The following is a 24,812-nucleotide window of genomic DNA, read 5'->3' as shown; positions in this document are numbered from 1 at the left end:
TTCCACCATATTTAATGTGGTTTATTTAAAGATAAACAACAGCAGAAGTATGTGGAAAGCACAAAACACATGGAGGCCGGAGCCCATGATTGGCTGATAGTTGTTCTGACTCATAATCTTTTGGACCCAACACTCTCTAAGCTGCTTGCTCTAAGAACTGACTAATCCACCGCAGCAAGCCCTAAGCAGGCCCAGGCCACAGAGGAGCATCACTGGTAGTGATAACGGATCTTATTCACTAAGAGCTATACCGAGCTCTGAGTGTATTACCTGTATGTTTGGCACATTAAACAAGATAAAGCTGTAAAGCTGGTAAAAACTCGTACCTCTACCTATCACTCGAGAAAACCAAAAGTTAGTTACCGGAGCTCTGGTAATTCAGAGCCAAGTGATACATAAGTTAGATCATGGGGTCATTTATTCTTCTAGAAGGTTAAGTACCTGTGAATTTTGAGTTTGTTGTTGATGTTGTTTTTGTTTTAATTTGCCTACAAGAAACAGAAAGTCCACTGGACCCTGACCTTTGGGGGAACAGTCTAGGCAACCTATAACCTATCATACACGGTCTAGACAGAGATGCTCAGGAACATAAATACAGGCTACCACTGTGAGTAACTGTGGGCACTGGTCCCAGGAAACCCTACAGATGTCAGGTCTCAAACATAAAATGTAGAGTTTCCATAGAACTTACACATAAATGCTGGATACTTACAAGACTATCTGAACCTTTGACACTTATATATGTGTTGGGCCACATTCACAGATCTCTTTGAGCATGTACAGCTCATTCTATGGGCTATATGGGTGACTAAGTAACCACCCTGTAGATTTCTTAAAGACCCTAACACAATATAAATGCTGTGTAAATTGCTGGTTCACTATAGTACTTAGGGAACTATGACAAGAAAAAAGGCTCTGCAATATATTCAGAACAGATAGAATCACTTTTCAAATATGTTTGGTCTTCAGTTGGTTGACTCTGGTCATATGAGATTCAAGGGTATAGAGGGCTGACTGTTCTTGCTTTATAACTTAAAGGTTTTCAGTCTTGGACAGGCACATACCTGAAGCATGCCCACAGCAAGCCACTACTTATTCATAGACACTACATCTGCATCTCGAGATGGCTTTTTGACTCCAGGATTATTGGAGCTTTCATGATATTCTGCAGTGTCAGCCTTTAGAAGGCTGAATTTGCATTACCAATGCTAGATGATGCTTCCTCCAAAGTTCCTGAAATATAAAAATGTAAATACTGCTATTGCAGTAAATATTATTCAGGACTTTCTACCCCACCTGAGAACATTTAGTTCTCAAATAAAAGACAGAAAAAAATGTACATTTATAATAAGCCTTAAAGCATTTGAGTTGGGCAGATATCAACCCTCTATACTAGTTTGTCTACTTCCCAGTCAATAAGCCCGAGTTATCACTTGCCATGTGTATCCTGCTCCGCTCTTATTCCACCTCATGGCCATGAGCTCACAATTCACCTATCCCATGGCAACTTCTTTCCTTCTCTCTCGCCTCCTTGCTCTGCCAGGTCTCTGAGACCCCAGACCTGGGAACCTTCACTCCGCCCACTTTCTTCTGCCCTGTCCAGGCCATAGGCATCTTTATTAACGAATTAGTGATAACTCGGGAAGCAAAGAGTTTGCACACAAAAGCTGGTATACGTGAGGATCACAGTATTTAGCAAACACCAGACCAATCCACTACACAATGGTTTCTTAAAACATCTAAGAATTCCTTCTTATAAGTGACATCAAATGTTCTTTAAATTTAGAAATTCTTACTCGAGGTATTTTCTCCTCTCTTTCTCCAACCCTCAGTTGTTTTAATTCTTCCCTCATATCTAGAGCTAGTTGTTGTTAATTTGTTTTATGTTGATTTTTCCCTTTCTTTGTTTGTTTTGTCAATAGCTCCAACTTATACAAATCCTCTTAGCATGTGTGATGTCTTTCATTTATTTTCTCCACTATTATCCTTATAGGTTGAACAACTATGAGATGTTAAAAGACAAGGAAGAATAAACTCTATAACTATTTTTGCCCCACCAAGGTTTGTCTTACTGAAATAATTACAGTTTTTTCACACAGAAAGAGGAACTTTCACTTCACAGTCACAGCTCACAGCGGCACCTGAGGCTTTAGTCCAGGCTGTGCCTGACAGCCCTCCCCCATTTCCTTCCTGTCTCCTCCTGAGAAGAAATCTCTCCAAGGAGCATGGAGTGTTTCTCCCCATTGCACTGGGGAATCTAGAATTCTGGTGAAGTTAAAGCACTTAGCAGCAGGATTCAGACTTCCTCCATTCAACCTCTGCACGTAAGATCAAACTGTATCTGAGCCAAATCTATGTCCACCTGTGAGTAACAGGCAGTGTGATTTAATGTGGCTTGAGCCCACAGAGGCTTGCGTTTTCCTGTAATAAGAAGCCGGGCCTTGTGGAGATGATGGGAGATGATGCTGGTGTCTGCTCATCAGCTGATCTTTCAAAGCAATCTCTCAGGGATCCATGTACAAACGGGTTCAGGAGGGAAAGCCAATTTTGTCAGGTTTTTGGTCATGCAGATAAGATCACGTGTTAATGGCATCCTTTTAATCACAGGGCACAGGGAGACCTTTGTTGCCATAATACACAAGGCTGCATATGACCCCAGTTTTCAAAAATCTTGCTCATGCCCAGGTTTATCATCAAATCTGCCTCCTACATACGTATGTGGGGTGTTTAGTCCCTGGTTGGAACAACTGACTAGCTTAAAGAACCTCAGGGCCTAATCCTGTGTGCCAGGAACTCTAACTGGACTGTTGGTCCTCAGTGACCACGCCCTTGCTGGACTGGCCTGACCATCAGCAAACTGAGTAGATTTTTGTTTTTTCCTCTCTAAAGTCTGTGAAGTGACATTTGCCTCTGTGTCCTCAGAGTTGATGCAGTTAAAGGTCGTACTTTCTCCTAACAACCTCCACCAACAATCAAATCCACAGCCATCCATCCCACCATTTGGCTGTGACATCTAAGCTTGCAAGGTTCTGCTATAAATCACTCCCCACTCCCCTGAATTGATTGCCTGAGGTCTTCTGAGCTGAGTTCTAGCACACCTTGCCAGGCAGACAGACACCAGAGATCCTGTAGCTCAAATACAGAGTTGTAACACTCTGCCTTGTTGTTATCATGTGTTGAAATAACAATAAGACACTTAGATAAAACCCCTCAACACAAGATCCCATCGATGTTTCCATTTGACAGATGTACGTTTTACAAGACTTTCAGTTTGTGGATCACTGAAACAAAGGCCTTTGAAGTCTTAGTCCATGACCAAGCTATAGCAAATTCTAAGGGTCAAATTTAGGTCCTAGTGTCTGTCCATTTTGAGGTTCTAGTGTCTGAAATCTGAGCACCATTTTAACCCATGATGCCGCAGACAGACTGTTGTAGTTTTGGGTTAGTTTATGTAGCCTTCCCCAGTAAATCTTCAAGGTTGCTTGCTTCTTTCTGTTATTGCAAGCACTCATAGGCTATGATCTCTATGAATACAGTTAGACACACAAGTATGAATATATTCAACCTTTCTCCAACTTCCCCAAAGAGATCTAGTAAGACCTGAAGTGCTCTTGAAATCTGAGTTTATGCATGCCTTCATATTCAGAAATCATATTTCTGGTTCCCTCTCATTATAGAAATTATTGTCCATCATTTCCCTGGGATGATTTTCATGATCTATCTGTACCCAACACATGAATGGTGGTAATCCTGGTTTTAGAGAAGTCTCCACTTTTTCTCCCGATTTGAGGTTGACTTTCCAATAGCCATGACAGGCCTATGTCAATCAGGCCCCAACTCCACAGACGTACACTAATCAAAGCATTTCTTGGATACATTGTGGCCTAATGATTTTACCCAATGTATACCTGGGTATTATTCTTTGGGTCTGAAATCTTAATATACCTGTTCCCTCAAAATAAAGTAAATTCAATGAGCTCAATATGCACCTGCTTTCTAATACATCTCAACATGGCTACCCAGCCTAGAGAAACAGAGATGTATCACCAAGAATTGCCTTTAAAAACTCTGTCTCTGGTTTACTTGAGGCTTCTTGGGGACAGAGTGGAATGGTCCACATTTGTGCTGAGTAGAGTGAGCTTCCTGACAGTCTTCTATCACTCTGAAAGCAGACAACAACACAGAGAATCTTCCCTGGAAGAGGGTGAAGAAGGAAAACCAATCTTCCTTCAGGATCAGTGTCTAAGAAACTATAAAATTAAAAAAAAATCTCTCATGTGTCTCTTCACTGTGGTCAGACCTGTTGAGACTCTGTCCTAAGAAACCACCTTGCTCATGTGGTTCTGCTGAGTCCACCTCCCGGACACTTTGTCCTTCTTGTCTTCCTTTAGGAACAAGTAGAAAAAGTGAAAATATTCTGGGAGGTGGCATGAGAGAAAAACCTAAGTTTTGAATGTGATTCTTCAAAATGCACTTACCCATTTCCATATGTTAAAAGTAGAGGTCTTATTACCTTATAGGCAGCCATGTATTTAGGCTGGGCATGAGGCTGTATGGACAAAGAATGGTTAATATAGTAGTTAGGAAAGCTCTGGGCAATCTCAGATGTAGTAGCCACCCAAGTTTGGTGTTCCCAATGAATGGTGACAGAGGAATATTACGGAAGTGACTGTCCCAAATTAGGTACCATGCTTTTCATAGCCATGCTTCATCAGCAAACATAGACCATGAGTCTTTTCAGAGTCTCTCAGCTCAGCATACTGTCCCCAACCCTAATCATTGCCTATTAGCTTCATCTTTTCCTCCTCTTTTGGGCGTGTGTCAACACTCAGTAATCATGCTGCATCCTGTGTTCCAGATAACAATGCCAGAAATAGTCACAGGTTTTACGCATTGGCTGAAAGGGTGAGGTTGTAAAATACACATATTTCTATTTGAGGGGAAGGCAGTAGTGAGATGAGTCCTACCTCCTTTGGCTGCTGTGTGGAGTGAGCTCAGCACTACACTTCCAGATACAGGGTAATTAGAAATAATGAGTCGCTGGGATTACCCCAAGTTTTCTGAGGACCTGGAGTGTGCCCCAGTCATACTGGCTTTGAAGATGAGCATTCATAATGATAAAAGTAAGGGAAGTAGATTATACTAATTCATTGGTACATAGCCAAAGACAATCTTAAAAGATGGCAGTGATACCACATAAGTAGTATGTACACAATAAATAAATAATGATGGTAATAAATAATAATAGATACCACGCAGTCATGCCAACAACCGTGTTAAAAAAAATGAGTTGGAGAGCTCTACATGTATTCAACTGCCTTAACCTAACACTGTTATCCTTCTGGTTAGGAGCTAGGAATTCATTTAAAGACTGGAGAATTTGATCGATCTCTCTCTCCTCTCTCTCTCTCTTCTCTCTCTCCCCTCTCTCTCTCTTCTCTCTCTCCTCTCTCTCTCCTCTCTCCTCTCTCTCCTCTCTCTCCTCTCTCCTCTCTCTCCTCTCTCCTCTCTCCTCTCTCCTCTCTCCTCTCTCCTCTCTCCTCTCTCCTCTCTCCTCTCTCCTCTCTCCTCTCTCCTCTCTCCTCTCTCTTCCCTTCCCCTTCCCTCCCTCCATTCTCCTCTCCCTCCCTCCCTCTGTCTGATAAAGAAACGTAGTAAGTAAGGGTTATGATACACAACTCTGTCTCTACAGATGGCGCCTTAGCTCTCAAGAAGAATCTGGAGTCTCTTTACTGCTTGGCTTAGTTCCTGCCCTTTGCCTCTTCTTTTCGATCATATCAGTACACATTAGTCTTCTTTGGAATGTCTTAAAAGTTATGAACTGCACTGCTATTTTTTTAAAGATGCTGAGAACTATGTGGCTCATGTTTTGAAAATAATAATAATGCTGTATTAATGGGAGATCTGATGGCTATAACCATCCTGCCCTGGGAAAGGCCCAATTTGCTGCCTCTAGACGAAAGGGGGCAGGAGACCAGCCACCCTGACTGTGTTTTGCCAAAGATTTCCTCTTATCTGAAAATTGCTCATGTGTGTATCATCCATGTTTGAAATAAGTCTCTGTGCTTTGGAAAATCAGAAAGCAGTGATAAACAAATGGGTTTCTCATGGCAAGCTCCCGGGAAGCTTTGTGTACACTTTTACAAGTGTTTGTGAAATGGTCTCATGGCATCTTTGCGTTTGCACTGGAAGCTCCTGCTGCTGCCTATCCACAGACACAGATGCAGTTGTAGCCCTGTTCTGTGTATTTCTCACTCTTAATATTTTAAGAAACCACAGGAATAGAACTTAAAGCAAAGTAGAGAAGCCAAAGTGCCGTGACATGATAGCAATTCTAGTAACAAAGGCTTCTCTTGTTTCCAAACTGCGTGATCCTCCGTCACCCTCCAGATCAAACCCCGTTTGCTCTGTGTGGGAAAACGGAATGTCAGGGAGCCATCTGAACTGCCCATAACTGAACACAAGGGGAAAGGACAACAGCAGCCGCATTGGCAACAAGGCATTTAAAACACTCTGGGTTTTAGATTCCTCATATGTGAGGGGAGCAGAGCCAATAAGCACTGGTGCGTGGATGTGGCGGGGCTGATTGATTGGGAGCCCATGATTAAAGGAACAGAATAGGAACATGAACTGCTATCTATCAGGCTTGGCTCGGAGTCCTTGCAATGCATCTTTTGGATACTTCTGCAATAGTCTCCAGGGGAAGATGCTGGGCGTGGGGGGTTGGGGGAGGTTGCCGAGGGGACTTTTACAAAGCATTGCTTTAAAACATTCCTACCTATAAAGAGCAGAGAGGATGGAACTTATATTCGTACTTCAGGTTCACACACTCTCTGTCACAAACACTATATAAATAAATACATACTGGTTTTTGTCTTCCCCTAAAGCTACATGTGGCATATACCACAAAGGACTTGAGTATCGGGGAAAGGAAAATGATTTATCTTCATTATCGTCTCTCCACACATGCTTTTTGTAATCATGAAGACATTTCGCCTTACAACTTCACAAGGAAAATAACCAAGCTTGGGGGCTGAGAGCTGGGATCTGGCCCGAATCCATTTGGTGGCAAAAGGAATTCTTAAGTACTGACATTACATTTCAACAGGGCATGAAGAAGAGATTTACATTCCTTCTTGGATTAAGTTTTGCTTTTTATATTCAATCTCTTTCCATAATCAAAAGCACGTGTCCCACACCTTGCCAGCTCTGCCAATGGCAGACTGACAGATGGATCAGCATGGGGTAGTCCACAGGGCAGAGCTCTGAGACGTCTTGTGTCTAAAAGACCAGTTCACTGCACTGCCAGCCTGAGGAGGACTTGGGACTCTTCCTGTACTATCTTTGAGGTGTCAGTCACAAAAGCACGGAACGTCCACTCTTCTGAGTCCTACCAGTGACTCCCTTAGAAAAACACACGTGCAGAAACCTTCAGGTTTAAATAATCATTGCCTTGTGGTCAACACAGAAGAATCCACAGTCAATTTATGAGGTCTTTCACTTCATGTTATGGATGAAAAAGTTTGTTGCTAGCAGGAGAAAGCAATTTATGGTATGACTATTAAGGGAGAGACTCTCTCCCTATCCTCTCTGTCTTTCTCTTTCCTTCCCCCAGCCCCCCCCCCCCTTCCATCTTTATTCTTGGCTTTCATTTTCAAGACTGCTACAACATTTTTTTTATCTAATCCATACATATTCCTTGTGGCTTTGAGTTTAAACTGGGTTGTATTTCAAGAAGTCAACTTTAATTCTGTGACCAAAGAAGCCATACTCAGGGACTAGGGGAGGTAGCTCAATTGGTAGTTTGCTTGCCTGGCAAACATAAGGCTTTGGATTTGATCTTTAGTGCTGTATAAATTAGGAGTAACAGTGTGTGCCTATACTCTCAGCACTCAGAAACTGAAGGCAGAGGGATGAGACGTCTAAGGTCATCTATAGTTACATAGCAAGTCTGAAATCAGCTTGGACTACTTGAGATGCTGTCTAGCAAAATAGGACAAGAAACTGCCCTCAAAGATCCTACCTTCAGCCCATGCTCCCACTCCTGTCCTTTCCTCTGTCTTGATGGTTGCATGTATGTTCTCAGATAGCCACACCGTTTTTGTATTTCGGAAATTTTACACAATGGACTCTAAAATTTAAAACTATAAGAAAATTCATGCAGAAGAAGGTAGCTCACTGAGTTAAAAGACTGCTTTGTAGCTTTAAACCCTTAATTACAAAGGAGAAGTGAGCTGTGTCTCAGTTAAGGGCTGTGGCTTAGGGATGAGAACTCTATATAATTTTTTAGAAGGCTTCCCAGGTAATTCTTGAGACCCTAGGTTTTGGGTAACAACTTTCATGGGATTTTCAAAAATGGCCCAAGTTCTTCAGACCAAAGTGTTCTCCAAAGTGGGAACACTTACAGAAGCCCATTATAAGGTTGCTGTTACATACTGTATGTACAGTGTGGAGCCCATTATTACTAATTTCTCTCAGTAAATAACATCTTTCGTAATTATTACTTCTAGAAATAAGAAGCATCAGAAGCTGTGATTGTAATGTTTTCTCTGGCTGCTCCATTACCTGACTTTCTTCTGACTATCTGGTAAGGGACAGAGGAGGGAGGCTTAGATCGCATTTTGAAATCCCTGCTATTGCTTTGCACAGAAATCAGAATCAAGGTTCTATATTTTTCTTAAGGAAGAAGTAAACATAATACCGATGAGGCTGTGGGAGGGAAAGGATGGGAAGTTGTGTGGTGGGGTGGATCGTTCCAGTCCAAGAAACTCTTCTTGCTCTATTACCTGGTGATCTCAAGTAAGTGTAGTCAGTGCGTCAGTTTCCTTGTCCGTAGGATGGGGATCTTACTGGCTACAGATGGGACAAGTGAGTGAAATTCCATGTCAACAGGCTTTGGAAACAGTGAAGGACAGTGTGGTTCTTGGTACTTATTCAGACTCCATGCCACATCCCTGCAGACAGCCTGAGATCTTCAAGCACTTCTGCTCTGTGCCTGTTACTTCCTACTTTCAGGAGACTCTAAGGACAGAAACATTGGACACCGTCATTACCAGTTATTGTCTTTCCAAGGTCATGAGGTGTATTATTTTACAGATAATAAGACACTAAAACACATCAAAGTGTCTCGATTGTCTTTCAGCAAGCGTCAGACTTAGTCTCAGCTTAACCCTTTCAGTGTACAAAAACAATGGAGTATGGCAGGTCCAGTCATATTCAGATATTAGGAATAAATGTTAAATCCCTTCTAAATATAGTGCATGGCATGGGGGGTCAGCCTCATTCCATTCCAGTTTAAAGCTCTTGGATGACATCAGAGGTCAAAAATGCCACCTGTCACCTCTGCAATGCCCCAAGAATGAGTCTTATCTTCCAAAGAAAATACTAGCCACAATGAAATGTGTTTATTTATTCACGAGCTTCCTTTCCTGCTTAACCCATCACTTGTGCCATCTGATAGGTTGTTCTCAGTCCCACTGAGCATTAGTTTTTCAGATGGAGGTTTTCCCTCATCCATGGGCGGGTTTCCAGAAGGCAAGGCTAGTCACCCTTCAATTCAGTATCCAACAGATCTGAATGATCAGCATGCTATGTACAGCTTTTAAGGATATGGATGTCCACCCAAAGCATGTGGGCCTTTGTTTATGAGCATCTATAATGTGCCAGATATGTACAAAACACTGAGCCACAGATATAGACATAATCCTATCCACTTGGCCACCCATCAGCAAAGGGAGCGCATTACACAAAGAGACAAGGTGAAAAGTCGTTAGGTGAAGAATCATAGTCTAAAAAGGGAAGGAAACCATCCAAGGACACAGAGAAAGGACAGAGATTGAAGGATGAGTACACAGAGTTACAAAGGGCCTGAATAGGAAAGTGGTTGCTATGAATGAGCAGCTGAAAGAAGCCCAGCAGGCTGACGGGAAGGGAGCTGGAGGGGTAAGCAGAGGGCAAATCATACATGTCTTTCTTGTTTGATATTTCAGTGACTCTAACTCTTAATTTAATTGCAACTGGCAGCCACTTAGTCATTTTAGAGTGGGACATGACCTAATCCAGTCTGTACATTAAGATGCTGCTCTGGAGAAAACCAGTCAGGGGGCTTTTCTGCTGTCTGGGTTGGAAAATCTAGTGGCTTAGGGAGGGCCAGTATCATTGGAGATGGGATGAACTGTTCTTCATACTGGGTGGAGAATCTTTCATCAGAACCTCTGAAGATATCTGGATCCTAACAGCCCGAGGATGAGACTGGTGGAGAAGGAGTCGGGGTGTTAGTTAGAAAGAACAACTTGCAAGAACTGGGTCCACTACGAGTCTAGCCTTCTAGCCTCCTGAACCACCAGACCTAACTGTCACCAAACTTAATCTTAAACAGAAACATGATTCCCCATAATGAGAAACATGGGTCTCCTAACCAAAGACAGTAGACTATGTTGCTTAAGGCCTTTCCAGTAGGCGTGATGAAACTATGTAAATCCATCCACTCATGTTCTCAACCCAGAGCTCAAATGTTTAAGATCAGGGTACAGCGTGTTGACATGGACCAGTACAAAGGAACCAAATGCCACAAACCACCCTGGCTCCATGCTAACAGTGTAGTCAACAGACTTGATTAATGATATTTGTTTCATTTTTCTGCTTTAATGGCATGTTACAGTTTGATTCCAGAATGCCCCCTTCAGGTTCATGCCTTGAAAATTTGGTCCCCAGCCGATGGCACTGTTTTGAGAGGCTGTGGAATCTTTAACAGGAGATGCCTAGCTGGTAAGGGGGAGAGGGGTTGCAACTCTTTGCCATCTTTCCTCCATCTAGCTGCTCCCTCACCATGAAAGTGAAGATGGGGCAGTTTCAATGGCTCTAAGATCTACCCCGCAGACACCCGCAGCATTACACCAGGACCCATGGAAAGGTTTTCCATTTCTTAGAACAAAATACAAGTCTGGGTTTTTTTTGTTTGTTTGTTTTTTTTTTTTTTTTTACTCAGAGAAGTCCTTGGCAGATAAAACTGGACTGTACTATATAGAGGAAAGCACTCAATAAGTACAATCACAAGAAATTCAAAAGAAAATAATCCAACAAGCAGTCAAATTCCAGCAGGCATCACTGGTACATCTCTTGTTGGTTCAATGGCCAAGAGGAGTCAGAAACCAGAAGTTAGAAAAGGCGTCAAGATGTCAGGCTATCAGAGCTGTCAAGGAAGCAAAGAAGCCAAGCATCTAAGAAGACAACAAAGGTGACTGCTAAGGCCTTCACAAGGGCAGCACCTACACAATGGCTATGCAACCTGTGAGATCTGCTCCCCAAGTTGGTAGAAAATGCTAAATTGGTAGATCAGATTTGCAATAAATATTCATCTGTAACAGTAGGTGTTGACTTTGAAGGTTATAGCCCAGCCTAGATGGATTTACTCTCAACTTCCTGATCTGCCAGGATTTGAACAAGCCAGCCTAGAGACCCTGCTGCCACAGCATTCCCACTATGATGGACTATATCTATAACTCTGAGGTAATCTAATACTTTCCTGTCTTACATTGTTTCTGACAGGTGTTTGTTAAAACCGTGAGAAGATAAGTGGTATGTGATATGTTAAAAACACCAACATTTATCTTGGGGTGGGAAGGGGGACGGCTCTGTGAGCAAATGTGCTTGTCACACAAGTGTGAGGACCAGAGCCCATGGAAGCAGCTGGGCATGTAACTCGAGCATCTGTGATCCTAGAGCACCATGGAAAGGGGGGGGGGGTTGGATAGTGGAGCTAGGAGTATCCCCAGAAGGTTATGAACCAGCTAGTCTGGTGTGCACAGTGGGAAAGAAATAGAGACTCTACCTATCTCAAAGCAAGGGGACAGCCTGCATTCACACACACACACACACACACACACACACACACACACACACACACACACACTCTGTCTGCTAGTGAAAAGAAAAAACAAAGAAAACCCAACTGGAAAGATGTCCTAATGATATTACTTGGTCAAAAAAACTAAATAAAAATAATAGAATATAATGTTTTGCCATACTGAGATCTGGGTCCCATGTGGAGGTTGACTCAAGCAAGGCTTGCTGCAGAACATCTTGTGTTAACATCTAGTCCATGGTACCTCTTTGCACAACCTGTCACTTGCACATTTGTCAAGAGAAGAGTCTAGATTTGAAATTAAGACAGTCACTAAATGTCTGGATAACACAGTGTGTGCAAAAACTATTGGTGGTAAGAACATGTGATTTCCCTCACAACTTTTCTTAAATGAGGCAAAAGAATATTCTAGACTAGCAATTCTCAAAGTAGGCTTTCAAGTTTATGTATGAATTACTTTTCTTGTTTCTGTGACAAAATACCTGGCAAAGCTATTTAAGGAAGTTGGGGCTCATTTTGCTCATAGTTTCAGGTTACAATCCATCTTGGTGGGGAAGGCATAGCGGCAGGAGTGTGAGGCAGCTGGTCACAGTACATAAGCTATTTGAGAACAGAAAGAGAAATGAGTGCTGGTGTGCCTCTCAACTTTCTCCATTTTATCTGATTCAGAATCCTAGCCTATTGAACTTTGCTGCCCACATCCAGGTTGATCTTTCCTCCCCAGCAAAGCTTTTCTTGAAACATTCTCATAGTCACACCTGTAGATGTGTTTCCATGGGGACCCGAAATCTTGGCAAGACGACAGTGAAGCTTCAACATCACAGACCGTTTTCATCAAAGATCTTAGAGTATTTGATCAAAATTCAGATCCCTTGACCCAGCCCTGGTCCTCTGGGTCTGTTCGGAAATACCAGGGAATCAGCCTTTCATATATGCCCCATTTGATTCTGATGTGTACAACCACAATTTTGGACTAGCAGTTGCACACCCAATTCTTCAACTGCTTCAAGCCTATATGGTTTGCTTTAGTTTTTCTTCTCCCCGGCCATTGATTACTCTCTGAAAAGTAAGTAGAGATTTCTGCCAGAGACCCTTGAAAGAGACAGGCTCAATAAACAATGCCAAGTGGCCTACAGGAAATATTGTGTGAAACAAAATCCTTTCAGGGTGTGCTGCTTGTTCCCTGTTGCCATGTCTTACAGATCTTTGTCTGAGGTTTACCTCTAGGGAGAGAGTGAATGTTGCCAGCCTTTATGTGTGGATACCTCACCCAAACAGGGGTGAGAAAAGAAGATGCTAAGCTCCCATTCTCAGCTGCTTCCTCCCCCTCCCCGCAGCCCAGCCCAGCCTCAATAGTTGGTACTGAAAACGTTTGTCCTGTTTACTTACTTTATGCTATGCTGTTTATGGAAACATGCCTTTCTATCTGGAATTTGGGCCCAATTTTAACAATTATGCAAAGACCATATTTCCATATTTCCTTGTTTTGATGTGTAAATCCCTCTCCCAAATGCTTAAGAATCCCATGACAAGCAGTGAAAGGAATTTTTACTACATGGCTCAATTGCCATTTACCAACCTCTCTCTTGGCAAGTGTGACCCCCAGGGTTCCATCACTCCATTAGGTGGCAGATGAACTGCTCAGGCTGTGAAGTCCAGCGACCTGTGACCTCCTTGGCTCCCCAGAAGCTCCCGCCTAGATTTATGGAGGATGAGAGGCTATGTAAATCTATCATGAGTGTCCTGGGCCTCCAGGAAAGGGTGATGCTTCAGGTCTGGGAACACATGTTTGACTTATATGGGCACCCTAGGGTTTTTATTTGTGCCAAAAAGTAGAAGCCAAGCTTTCATTGTAAACAGATGGAGCTGCTAGCGAGGGAAGCAGAAAGTTCTTGCCACTACTCTACAGCACTGGAGACCCACAGGAGATTCTGCTTCAAACGTAAAGGAACTAAGCAAATAATGATAACGATAATGATGAACATAATAGCAAAAACTCTCCCCACCCCAGAGTCTAGGATGACACAAACACACACATATGAACACACATAAACACACACAAACATACACACACACACACATACACACACACACACAATCTGCTCTCCATTCTTTCTTTCCTTCCTTCCCTATCCTCTTCTGAATGCCAAATTCTACATTCCTTAAGTGACGAAACTATAAATAAAAAAATGAACAAACTCAATCTCAAATCATGAGGGGGGGCTTCTCTTTCCATGACTACGACACAGGCATTTGTCTATCATTTTGGTTTTTTTTTTTTAATGAACCCTTAAAGAATGTTCAAAATTCCAGTCTTTCTCAGCCCCACTACCCTGCATGATTCAGATGCTGAGTTTCAAAACAACCTGAGAATTTCAATAGAGATGAAAATGTGGCTGGAAAGAAGCAATTCCCTGTGAAATATTTCCATTATTTTCCTGGGTTTTTTTGTTTTGTTTTGGTTTGGTTTGGTTTTGGGATTTTTTGGGGGGAGGGGTTTTTTTTTTTTTTACTTCTTTCAGCCCAGCACAAAAGACATATGGGAACTCCTCTTATGTTTCTTTTAACTGGAAGCAACAGGAAGTTGATCATGATCTCTCCTCTCTATGCCACAAAGAGAGCTAGCGTTATTAGCTGTAATTTGGTCTATGCCTAAGTTTCTCCGTCAAGTAGCATCCTGTTACATAACCACTCTATGCTTCGGAATCTCAAAGCCATTGATACCGATCTCTTGACAGATCATACTCTGGTGCCTACGTTTGAAAATGAGTCACTCTGACGCCCTAACATGTTCTTTTTGCATAGTTGCAGGAAGGGGACACCGGAGGTTATGTAGACATCCCTGCCATGGGCCAGGACCACAGTTGGGCTGCCCAAAGAGGTTTCTTTATTTTTGAAGTTTTTACAAAGAAGGGGTTCTGTGATGTCCTTGGGTCAAGCACCCAGTGTGTCATCGATGCTAGCATTTTCTGAGGAAAGTTGAGCCCCCTGGGTGTTTGCTCACTTAATTGATGCACTGTCCTTTGAACGTTAGAAACCATTTCTCTTCTCATCAAGGCTTCTTTGTAGTATAACAGAAAGTTAAGTTCTCTGTCTAGTCATACAAAGAAAATACAGAAACACATATTTTCAAGTTTCCCTCAGTCTATCCAGCTGTCCAATGGGAACAGCTGTCCACCAGACCAGCAGGATCAGAGTGCTAGAAGGAAGGATCAGAGAGCTCAAATTAAATGTATCCTCACAAAAATAACCATTCCAGAGTTACATGTTGTTATTGTGGTGTGTGTGTGTGTTGTACATGCTTATGAGTATTCATCTTTATGTGTATGTGTGCACATGTGTTATCTCATGAGCAAAAGTTGATGTACTTATGATATATTTTCCAGGATTTCTAATTACTTCTGTAATGAAGTAAGTAAGGAATATACCAGTAAATACTCATCTCCATAAAACTGGAGCTCCTACTCTGAAGAGCCAAAGCAGAAAGCTGTGTCCACTTGATGAATGACATGTGTGGGGACTGGCTGAACAAGGGCTGCATCTCAGTTACTAGAAGGGTTTGATCTGAGAAGAGAGCACAGTGCAGAGTGCCAAGCTAAGACCCACAGACCCCAGGTTTAGTACCCAAGGGAAAGATAGGAGGGAAGAGAGGAGGGGAATGGGGGGGTGGGAGAGAGAATGCTAGAGCAAAACAATGCAGAGCACATCAGTGTGGCAGAAAGAACGGCATACTGGACAAAGACACTGAAATAGAGCAAGTTACGACTCTACCATCAAAAGAGGTAGAATGTAGGCCAGCAGAGAACTAGGTCAAGAAAGGGTGCCAAGTAGTGCTGGATGGAAAAACTCAGAATGATGAGAAATGATTGTCAGTACACTTTCATTAAATAACACAGTGGCCACCTTGTAAAACCAAAATTACAAAAGAGATGAGAGAAAGATTCAGTCCATGATAATTCAGTAAATCACTGATCTATCTTCCTTCCTTCCTTCCTTTCTTCTTTCTCTCTCTTTCTTTCTTTCTTTCTTTCTTTCTTTCTTTCTTTCTTTCTTTCTTTCTTTCTTTCTTTCTTTCTTTTCGAGACAGGATTTCTCTGTGCAGCCCTGGCTGTCCTGGAATTCATTCTATAGACCAGGCTGGCCTTGAACTCAGAAATCCTCCTGCCTCTGCCTCCCAAGTGCTGGAATTAAAGGCATGTGCCACCACTTCCCAGCATCACAGAACTTTCAAGTTCATGTGTATGACATAATAGAATAGTTGTTATTCAACTTATCCTACACAGCACTAGTTTTTTTTTCCTTTTTTTTAAAATTAGGTATTTTCCTTGTTTACATTTCCAATGCTATCCCAAAAGTCCCCCATACACATCCCCCCCAATCCCCTACCCACCCACTCCCCCTTTTTGGCCCTGGCGTTCCCCTGTACTGGGGCATATAAAGTTTGCAAGTCCAAAGGGCCTCTCTTTCCAGTGATAGCTGACTAGGCCATCTTTTGATACATATGCAGCTAGAGACAAGAGCTCCTGGGTACTGGTTAGTTCATATTGTTGTTCCACATATAGGGTTGCAGTTCCCTTTGCTCCTTGGGTATTTTCTCTAGCTCCTCCATTAGGGGCCGTGTGACCTATCCAATAGCTGACTGTGAGCATCCACTTCTGTGTTTGCTAGGCCCCGGCATAGTCTCACAAGAGACAGCTATATCTGGGTCCTTACAGCAAAATCTTGCTAGTGTATTCAATGGTGTCAGCGTTTGGAAGCTGATTGTGGGATGGATCCCTGGATATGGCAATCACTAGATGGTCCATCCTTTCGCCACAGCTCCAAATTTTGTCTCTGTAACTCCGTCCATGGGTGTTTTGTTTCCATTTCTAGGAAGGGGCAAAGTGTCCACACTTTGGTCTTCATTCTTGAGTTTCATGCATTTAGCAAATTGTATCTTATATCTTGTGTATCCTAAGTTTCTGGGCTAATATCCACTTATCAGTGAGTACATATTGTGCAAGTTCCTTTGTGATTGGGTTACCTCACTCAGGGTGATGCCCTCCAGGTCCATCCATTTGGCTAGGAATTTCATAAATTCATTCTTTTTAATAGCTGAGTAGTACTCCATTGTGTAAATGTACCACATTTTCTGTATCCATTCCTCAGTTGAGGGGCATCTGGGTTCTTTCCAGCTTCTGGCTATTATAAATAAGGCTGCTATGAACATAGTGGAGCATGTGTCCTTCTTACCGGTTGGGACATCTTCTGGATATATGCCCAGGAGAGGTATTGCTGGATCCTCCGGTAGTACTATGTCCAATTTTCTGAGGAACCGCCAGACTGATTTCCAGAGTGGTTGTACAAGCTTGCAATCCCACCAACAATGGAGGAGTGTTCCTCTTTCTCCACATCCTCACCAGCATCTGCTGTCACCTGGATTTTTGATCTTAGCCATTCTGACTGGTGTGAGGTGGAATCTCAGGGTTGTTTTGATTTGCATTTCCCTGATGATTAAGGATGTTGAACATTTTTTCAGGTGCTTCTCTGCCATTCGGTATTCCTCAGGTGAGAATTCTTATAGAGGAGAAAGTAGGGAAAAGCCTCGAAGATATGGGTACAGGGGGAAAATTCCTGAATAGAACAGCAATGGCTTGTGCTGTAAGATCGAGAATCGATAAATGGGACCTCATAAAATTGCAAAGCTTCTGCAAGGCAAAAGACACTGTCAATAAGACAAAAAGACCACCAACAGATTGGGAAAGGATCTTTACCTATCCCAAATCGGATAGGGGACTAATATTCAATATATATAAAGAACTCAAGAAGGTGGGCTCCAGAAAATCGAATAACCCCATTAAAAAATGGGGCTCAGAGCTGGACAGCACTAGTTTTTAACTGACTAAGAAACATATATAGTATTGGCCATACCTTTAGGCCACAAAAGGAAGAGATGGCAAAGTCTAGAGGATACATACATTATTGCTTTTCTCTTTCTGCTCTTATTTGATTTTATTTCCTTTGTGGCTCTGGAGTGTAGACCCTAGGCCTTTTCATGCTAAGATGTGGATCTCAGGGCCTCTCCCATGCTAAGATGTGGGTCCTATCCCATGCTCAGCAGTACTGAGCTCTAGTCTGGGTGAAACTTCATTATTTGACCACAATGCAGTAAAATAAATATGATCAAATTTTCAACTGTGGGTCATTGAAATAGTTAAGCAGTTAAAATCACTTGTACCACAAAGACTGATGACCCAATTACAATACCCACAACCCACATGGTAGAAAGGAAGTTTTGACTCCCCATGGTTGTTCTTTGACCTCTATGTGTGTGCCATGGCACATACACTCACAATAAATAACTAAATTTATAAACTAAGCAAGAATGAAATATATATAGTTTAATCAGTGTTCTGCTGCTGTGAAGAGACAACATAACCACAGCAACTCATATAAAGGAAAACTGGCAGATACTTCAGAGGTGTAGACCATTGTCAGCATGTTGGGAAGCATGGTGGAATGCAGGTAGACATGGTGCTGGAGAAGGAGCTAAGAGTTCTACATCCACATTGGCAGGCAGTAGGAAGAGAGAGTGATACTGGGCCTGGCTTGAGCATCTAAAATCTCAAAGTCAATCTTCAGTGGCACACTTCCTTCAACAAGGCCACACCTACTCTAGCAAGAACATGCCTTCTAATAGTGCTACTCCCTGTGAGTCTATCAGGCCGTTTTCATTTAAACCACCACATCTACTAAAAAATGTCGGTGTTAAAGACAAAAACATGAGTACTGGAAAGACAGCTTGGCATGTAAGGATCTTTGTCCCCAAAATCTAATGGCCTGAGGACCAAAGTTCCATTCCCAGAACCTACATAGTAGAAGTTCTCTTTTGACCTCCATACTAGAGTTATTTACCCATGCCCCACACATGTAAAGAATTAACTAACTAATTAGTGCACAAGAATATAGACTAAGAAGGACCTTCCTAGAATTTTTTAATGGATAAATTCAACTGTAGATGAATTCTAAATTAGAGCCACCACAGGATAATATCTGCCAAGTCCAAAGACAACAGGCACACGAGCCTCGTAAAACAGAGTGCTGATCTCAGTGACATGCAGTTTTAAGAGACTGTAAAGAAAAAGTCAAAGACTCCAGCAACACATGGGAAGGACACATCACTAGGCCACTGCAGAGGAAGCTGGGTGGACACTAAGCGTGTGAAAAGTTGCTCAGAGACACTCAAAATCAGAAATGCAAATCAGAACTATCCTGAGACATCACTTTTCACCTATCAGATTGGCCAGAGCCCAGAAGTTTAATTGCTTACTCTGTTGGGAAGACTACAGTGCTCCTGAATATGGCTAGAATATTGCTAGCAGGAGTGGAAATTGGTTCCACCCTCTGAAGGGCAATTTGGCTGCATCTATCAAAATCTGAAATGGAAACTGTAGCAATCCCACTTGTGGGAATCAGTGCCACAGATCTACTTGCACAAGTGTAAATACCATTCATGGGTGTCTGAAACATTGTCAATGTTTGGAAACAACTCAGATGTCTATCACTGGGATCTTTATTAAAAACATTGTACTGCATTTATACAAGTGAATATACAACATTAAACATAAGCGTGTTCTTTAGGCAGTGTGTGTGTGTGTGTGTGTGTGTGTGTGTGTGTGATGCACATGTGTGATGCCTCTCCTTCCATAAGACTCTCCAATGGCTACCTAATGCCTTAAGAATAAAAGCCACTGAGCTACAGAGATAGCCTACTAGGTAATGTGCTTGCCACTCAACCATAAGATCCAGAATGCAAACCCTATCATGCATGAATGTAAGGCAGGGGGAAATGACAGCTAGCCTATAACCAAACTGCTCTAGAGTTACACACTGAAACTCCGGTGCAAAGTGGCTGGCTAGACTAGCTAGCTCTGAGTTCCAGTGAGAACTCAGCTTCAATATATAAGGTAAAGAACAGTTGAGAAAGACTGAAGACATCAACCTCTGAACATATACATACATGCTGGCGTACTACATCCACATACACTGGCCAGAAACTAAAAGAAAAGAGGTACAGTCTGAATTTCCCACTGCCTGTGCCACTTCTGGTGACATTCTGCATTAAGTCCCCTCTCTGCCATTCCTCACATTGCATTCCACACGCCACCACTCAGGCCTCTGCACTTGCTGGCTCCGACTTCACCAATTAATCCCAAAGCTCACTTTCATCAAGTCTTTGTTCAAATGTCACTTTCTCAACCAAAACACCCTAACCATGTCACGATCTTGTTATACTCTTCTCAGCTGTTCCTATCATGCTTCAGCATATCATCTTCTTATATATGTTTGTGCTGGCTACTTTGATGTCAGTGTAACACAGGCTAGAGTCATTGGAGAGATGGGAACCTCAATTGAAAAAAAAAAAATGCCTCCATAAGATTTGGCTGTAGGCAAATGTGTACGGCATTTTCTTAGTTAGTGACTGAGAGGGGAAAAAGTGCCTAGACCATTGTGGGAAATGCCAGCCCTGAGCCAGTGGGCCTGGGTTCTACAAGAAAGCAGGCTGAGAAAGCCATGAGAACAAACCAGTAAGCAGCAACCCTCCATGGCCTCTGCATCAGCTCTTGCCTTTGGGTTCCTGCTGTGTTTGTGTTCCTGCCTGACTTCTGATGATGAGCAGTGACATGGAAGTGTAAGCTGAATAACCCCTTTCCTCCCCTGGTTGCTTTGGTCATGGTGGCTCATCATAGCAGAGAACCCTAAGACAATTGTTTTGGTTCTGCTTTATGCCTCTCTTCCTAAGTATAAATGCCACGGTGGGAGGAGGAGCCAATTTCAAGCTTGTAATACTTTGCCTAAAGAGTAGCTACAGCCCTCCATATTTTTTTTTTTAAGTGAGAAAACAGAATGTGTTTCTGGTATCAATGTACTTAAAGAAATCTGGTAGCCTACAGGAAAAAATAATACGACCATTATTCTGTGGAAGGATGTAGTACATTTGTGATAATTTAAATTATGTGAATTGTTGCTTATTCCAATATTAATTATTTTAGTCGAGTGAGACAGGATCTCTATGTAGTCCTGATGGTCCTAGAACTCACATGTTAAACAGGCTGCCTTGAACTCACAGAGATCTTCCTGCCTCTGCTTCCTGAGCATTGGGATTAACAGTGTGCTCTACCATACCCTGGTATTCATTATTTTCTTTCTTTCTTTCTTTCTTTCTTTCTTTCTGTCTGTCTGTCTGTCTGTCTGTCTGTCTGTCTTTCTTTCTTTCTTTCTTTCCTCCCCTCCTTCTCCTCCTCCTTCTTCTTCTTTAAGAAGTTGCTGATGTTATGATTCCCAGACAAAAATTTTAACAATAGATGTGAGGAGAGTTCAGGAATTTGCATTTTCAACAAGCTCACCACCCTTCTGGCCAGTCCTGAGTGCTCCGTGGGCCACACGCTGAGACATCACTCACACCCTCTCTCCGGATATATGAAACTGCAGAATGTGTAGCAGTGGCAAAGTTCCCATCTGGAGCTTAAGCAGATGACTGATTATAGAGATAAGAGCCAGAGCTTCCGTGAATGTCAGGCACCTAAGAGCTGTACCCACAGGGTAGCTCCTTGGACACAGGAAATGGGGAACAGCAGATTCCATCCAACCTTCATTCTCATCCACACTCACACAAAGGGACCTAGAAAGGTCGCCATCTTTGACTGGGGCTGCATTTCCAAAGTCTAAACTGTTAACCTTTTCAACACGTATGGACCCCTGGGCCATATTTATTATTCTTCTTAGGGTGACCACATGCCAAGAACCTTTTGTTTTAGCCTGTGCCTTTAATTAACACAGTGCCTTTCTGATTAGCAGAGGAAAGGGGCTTCTAACCACCCCTTCTGGAGAGGAGGAAGAAGCCAGTGAAACTCCAGAGTTCGCTGATCCCCTTGCTACATTTTGGAGAAGCAACGTTTGTCTCTTACTCAGCGATCCCAGGAAAAGTCTCTAGTTCGAGCCTAGAGACAAAAAAATAGAAAGACCACAAGAAGAGACTGAACTTGCCAAACCCAGAATATCTTCCCATTGAAAAGCAACCTCAGCCTTATTAACTTGACAATGATTCCCAAAGGAAGGGGAAATTTTAATAAGGAAGGGGAAAAAAACAGTATTTCATGAGCCATCACTTCCTTAGGATAATAAATGTGAACTAGAGATGGACCGCACTCTTTCCACATGTTTACTTCCAAACATGTCTCTTGCTGTCTCTGGTTGGACCTCTCAGGATGACTATTTTTGGAGCACATGTTCTGATAAGTCTTCTAATTGACTTCAAGAATCTGTCATGCCTTTGATATTTTATGGACTCTAGTTGAATTAATAACTTTATTAGTCCCTCATGAGTTTCTTCTTCAAATTTCTAAATCCAAACCTGGATGGCTGTGTCTTGGGCAGGCTGATTCTGGGATGGGAAGATTGGGAACACAGTATGTGGTGAGGTCAGCTCCTCCCGTGTGTTAAATCTAGTCTGCCAGGGAGATGCTGGCTGGCAAGTAGTGGGGTTTTCTTAAGTGGTTGGTGTGGATTTTCCTATTGTTTCTCAGTTATATCCATCCTTGTAGTGCCTGAGTTGCTGTGACCTGATGCAATGAGGAAGAACTGCAGGAGAAGCCAGCCAGGGAACATGCTCACTCTCAGTGAATCGCAGCTTGGATGCTGAGGGACAGCCTTGATTAATGGCAGACTTGTTCAACATCAAAAAAAAAAAAAAAAAAAAAAAAAAAAAAAAAAAGGAACAAAAACCAGATTTATTCTCCACATTCTCTTTCCTAAGGGTTCCCTGTGTGACATGGGGTTAATGTATAGACTTGCGAGAGAGATTTCATTTAGACAGAGGGACACACACGGGATCGTGGAAAGACACCCTCTCATGGAAGTGGATATAAGGCAGGTGAAGATGGGAGTCCCTGTCGCCTAGTTACCAAGGCCCCAGGTGTGCAGAGAGGCTGTCTTTGTGAAATGAGTAGAGAGGTGTCTAGGAAAGGCTTTAAGCTGAAGCTGGCCTGGTGGCTTGCTTTGGAACTTGCTTGTGGCTGGGACTACCTTGTCACTTCAGTGGTGTGTAATTGTGATTTGCCCACCCCGGTCCAAACAAAAGCCTTCGGACGTGTAAGCAGGACAGTAGAGAGGGGCGTTATTTCTGGACATTAGCAACATTCCTGCCCAGGACACACCCTCGCCCTCTCCCCCTCCCCAGCAGCCCCAGATCCTTTTCTACCTCTCTCTCTCTTCCTCTCGCTCACTCGCACACACTCGGCGCACACGCGCCCCTCTGCAGACGCGGTGCACTCGCGCGGCTGCAGTCCAGCTGCCTGGCTCCGGTGACGGGACCGGGACCCACGTCCTCCTCTCCACCGTAGGCTGCCGGGAGCCCTGCGCAAGGCGGCTCTGCTGCCTGTGCATTTTCCCGCACCCGCAATCTCGAGCCTAAAAAGTTGCACTCGGACAGCTGGCGGGATCCGAAAGAGCCCAGAAGAGCTTCTTCGGCGGGGTGTACAGAGCGTATTTGGTGCCCAGTTGGTAAGTGGTGTAAGTGGCCGCGTTCTACAGATGCAGAGCCCGTGGTGCTACGCATGGCCCTCCGGATCCCTCCAAACCCCTTAAGGGGCTCGGGCAGAGGGTCCTATTCGCCAGACTTCTCCGTTGTTAGGGTTGGGTGGGGGAGGGGAGAAGGGCGTGAGGTTACATCTCTGCCCTCTTTGTCCACCCCATCCCCATTTTTAAAAACGCTACTTTCTTACTCTGCACACCCCTGGAGCACTTTGGGTTGGATTTTCGTCTAGTTTGTCATCCGCTCCATCCCTGGCTGAATTGGAAGGAAACTTTGACAACGAAAGCCCCTTCTGACAGGCTGAGCTACTCAGCGAGCTGAATGAGTTCTAGCTGGAAACACTTTATCTCAGGGAAAGTTTGAGATTGCCTTTTTTTTTTTTCCTCTTGAAAAATCTGGGTGGTTTTTACTCCCCCCACCCACCCACCCCCAACCCCCACCGCTCTCCTTCAATCTCCTAAAAGTTGTTTGTTTTCTTGGATCTCACTCGATTGCAGTCCTTTGTCTAGCAGAATCTAAAGCTACTTTCTCAGCTCCCTTTCTCTCTTGGAAGCCCTTTGGACGGAGTCCCTCTCTCATTAGTTAGCATGCAGTTGGCTGTGGTTCTAGGGAACAAGTGGCCGGCAGAATACAATAGGGAGGAATACATTCCTGATGACTCCTCTACCATGGAAAGACTGAGAACAGAAAAGCTGGCCTTCCCCCATTCCTACTACTCGTTATGCTTTTACAAGTATTGGGGGGCGGGGGGGGGGATTCTGGAAAAGATCGCTTCTAGAAGCAACCAGCATTTCTTTTAGCGAAATGCAGATTCCTACAATCTACTTCTATCAAAAGCCCAGATACAGAGCCTGGCACCTGACAAGCCAGATGGGATTCTGAGGTCACCTCTGCTAGTGGTAGGCTACTGATAAAGGGCAAGAGTGGAGTGTGGTGCCCAAAAGGCCTGACAGAGGACCATGTGAGAAAGGGACAGTTCTCCAAAGATAGCTTTTTTTTTTTTTTTTTTTAATATTCTGATGATATCATTATCATTGACAGAATCATCGGGATACTGGAATGTAGCTTGCCATCCTAGCAAGGCACATTGAATTCCTAACCACAGGATGAAAACAGACTTTCAGTAACCCTTTTTAACACTTCTAAGTAGACTCAGCAAAATGCGTGTTTATTTCTGTTGCTGATAAATCCATGGGAAATCTCTTCTGACCCCAGCAATTAAATAAATAAATTTTAAAAGTCCTAGTTTATAACTGCTGGAATAATGGCTGAAAGATTATTTTCAGTAACCCAGAATCTTGCCTTTCTCCCTGCCATTGTTTTAGAAATTACAGAAAGATATGACCAGCATGCATTTGGGCTGCCCCCACCCCCCAA

The 24,812-nt window shown here is 43.1% G+C and overlaps 1 protein-coding gene across 6 annotated transcripts in view; it reads left to right on the top strand.

Moving 5' to 3' along the window:
- Positions 1-24,812, top strand: part of Palld (palladin, cytoskeletal associated protein) — a 391,277-nt gene that overhangs the window by 119,493 nt on the left and 246,972 nt on the right. The window contains exon 1 of one of the 6 annotated variants that reach the window (XM_006509504.4): positions 22,828-23,404. The exons of 4 other annotated variants lie outside the window; for them this stretch is intronic. The gene's annotated coding sequence lies outside the window, so the exon portion shown is untranslated. Of the gene's footprint in view, positions 1-22,827; positions 23,405-24,812 lie in introns of those variants that run through there. One more of the 6 variants, NM_001293773.2, reaches the window with a different exon arrangement.

The sequence above is a fragment of the Mus musculus genome, chromosome 8, assembly GCF_000001635.26.
Source record: "Mus musculus strain C57BL/6J chromosome 8, GRCm38.p6 C57BL/6J".
NCBI lineage: Eukaryota > Metazoa > Chordata > Mammalia > Rodentia > Muridae > Mus > Mus musculus.
This window is presented reverse-complemented; position numbering and strand designations above follow the sequence as displayed.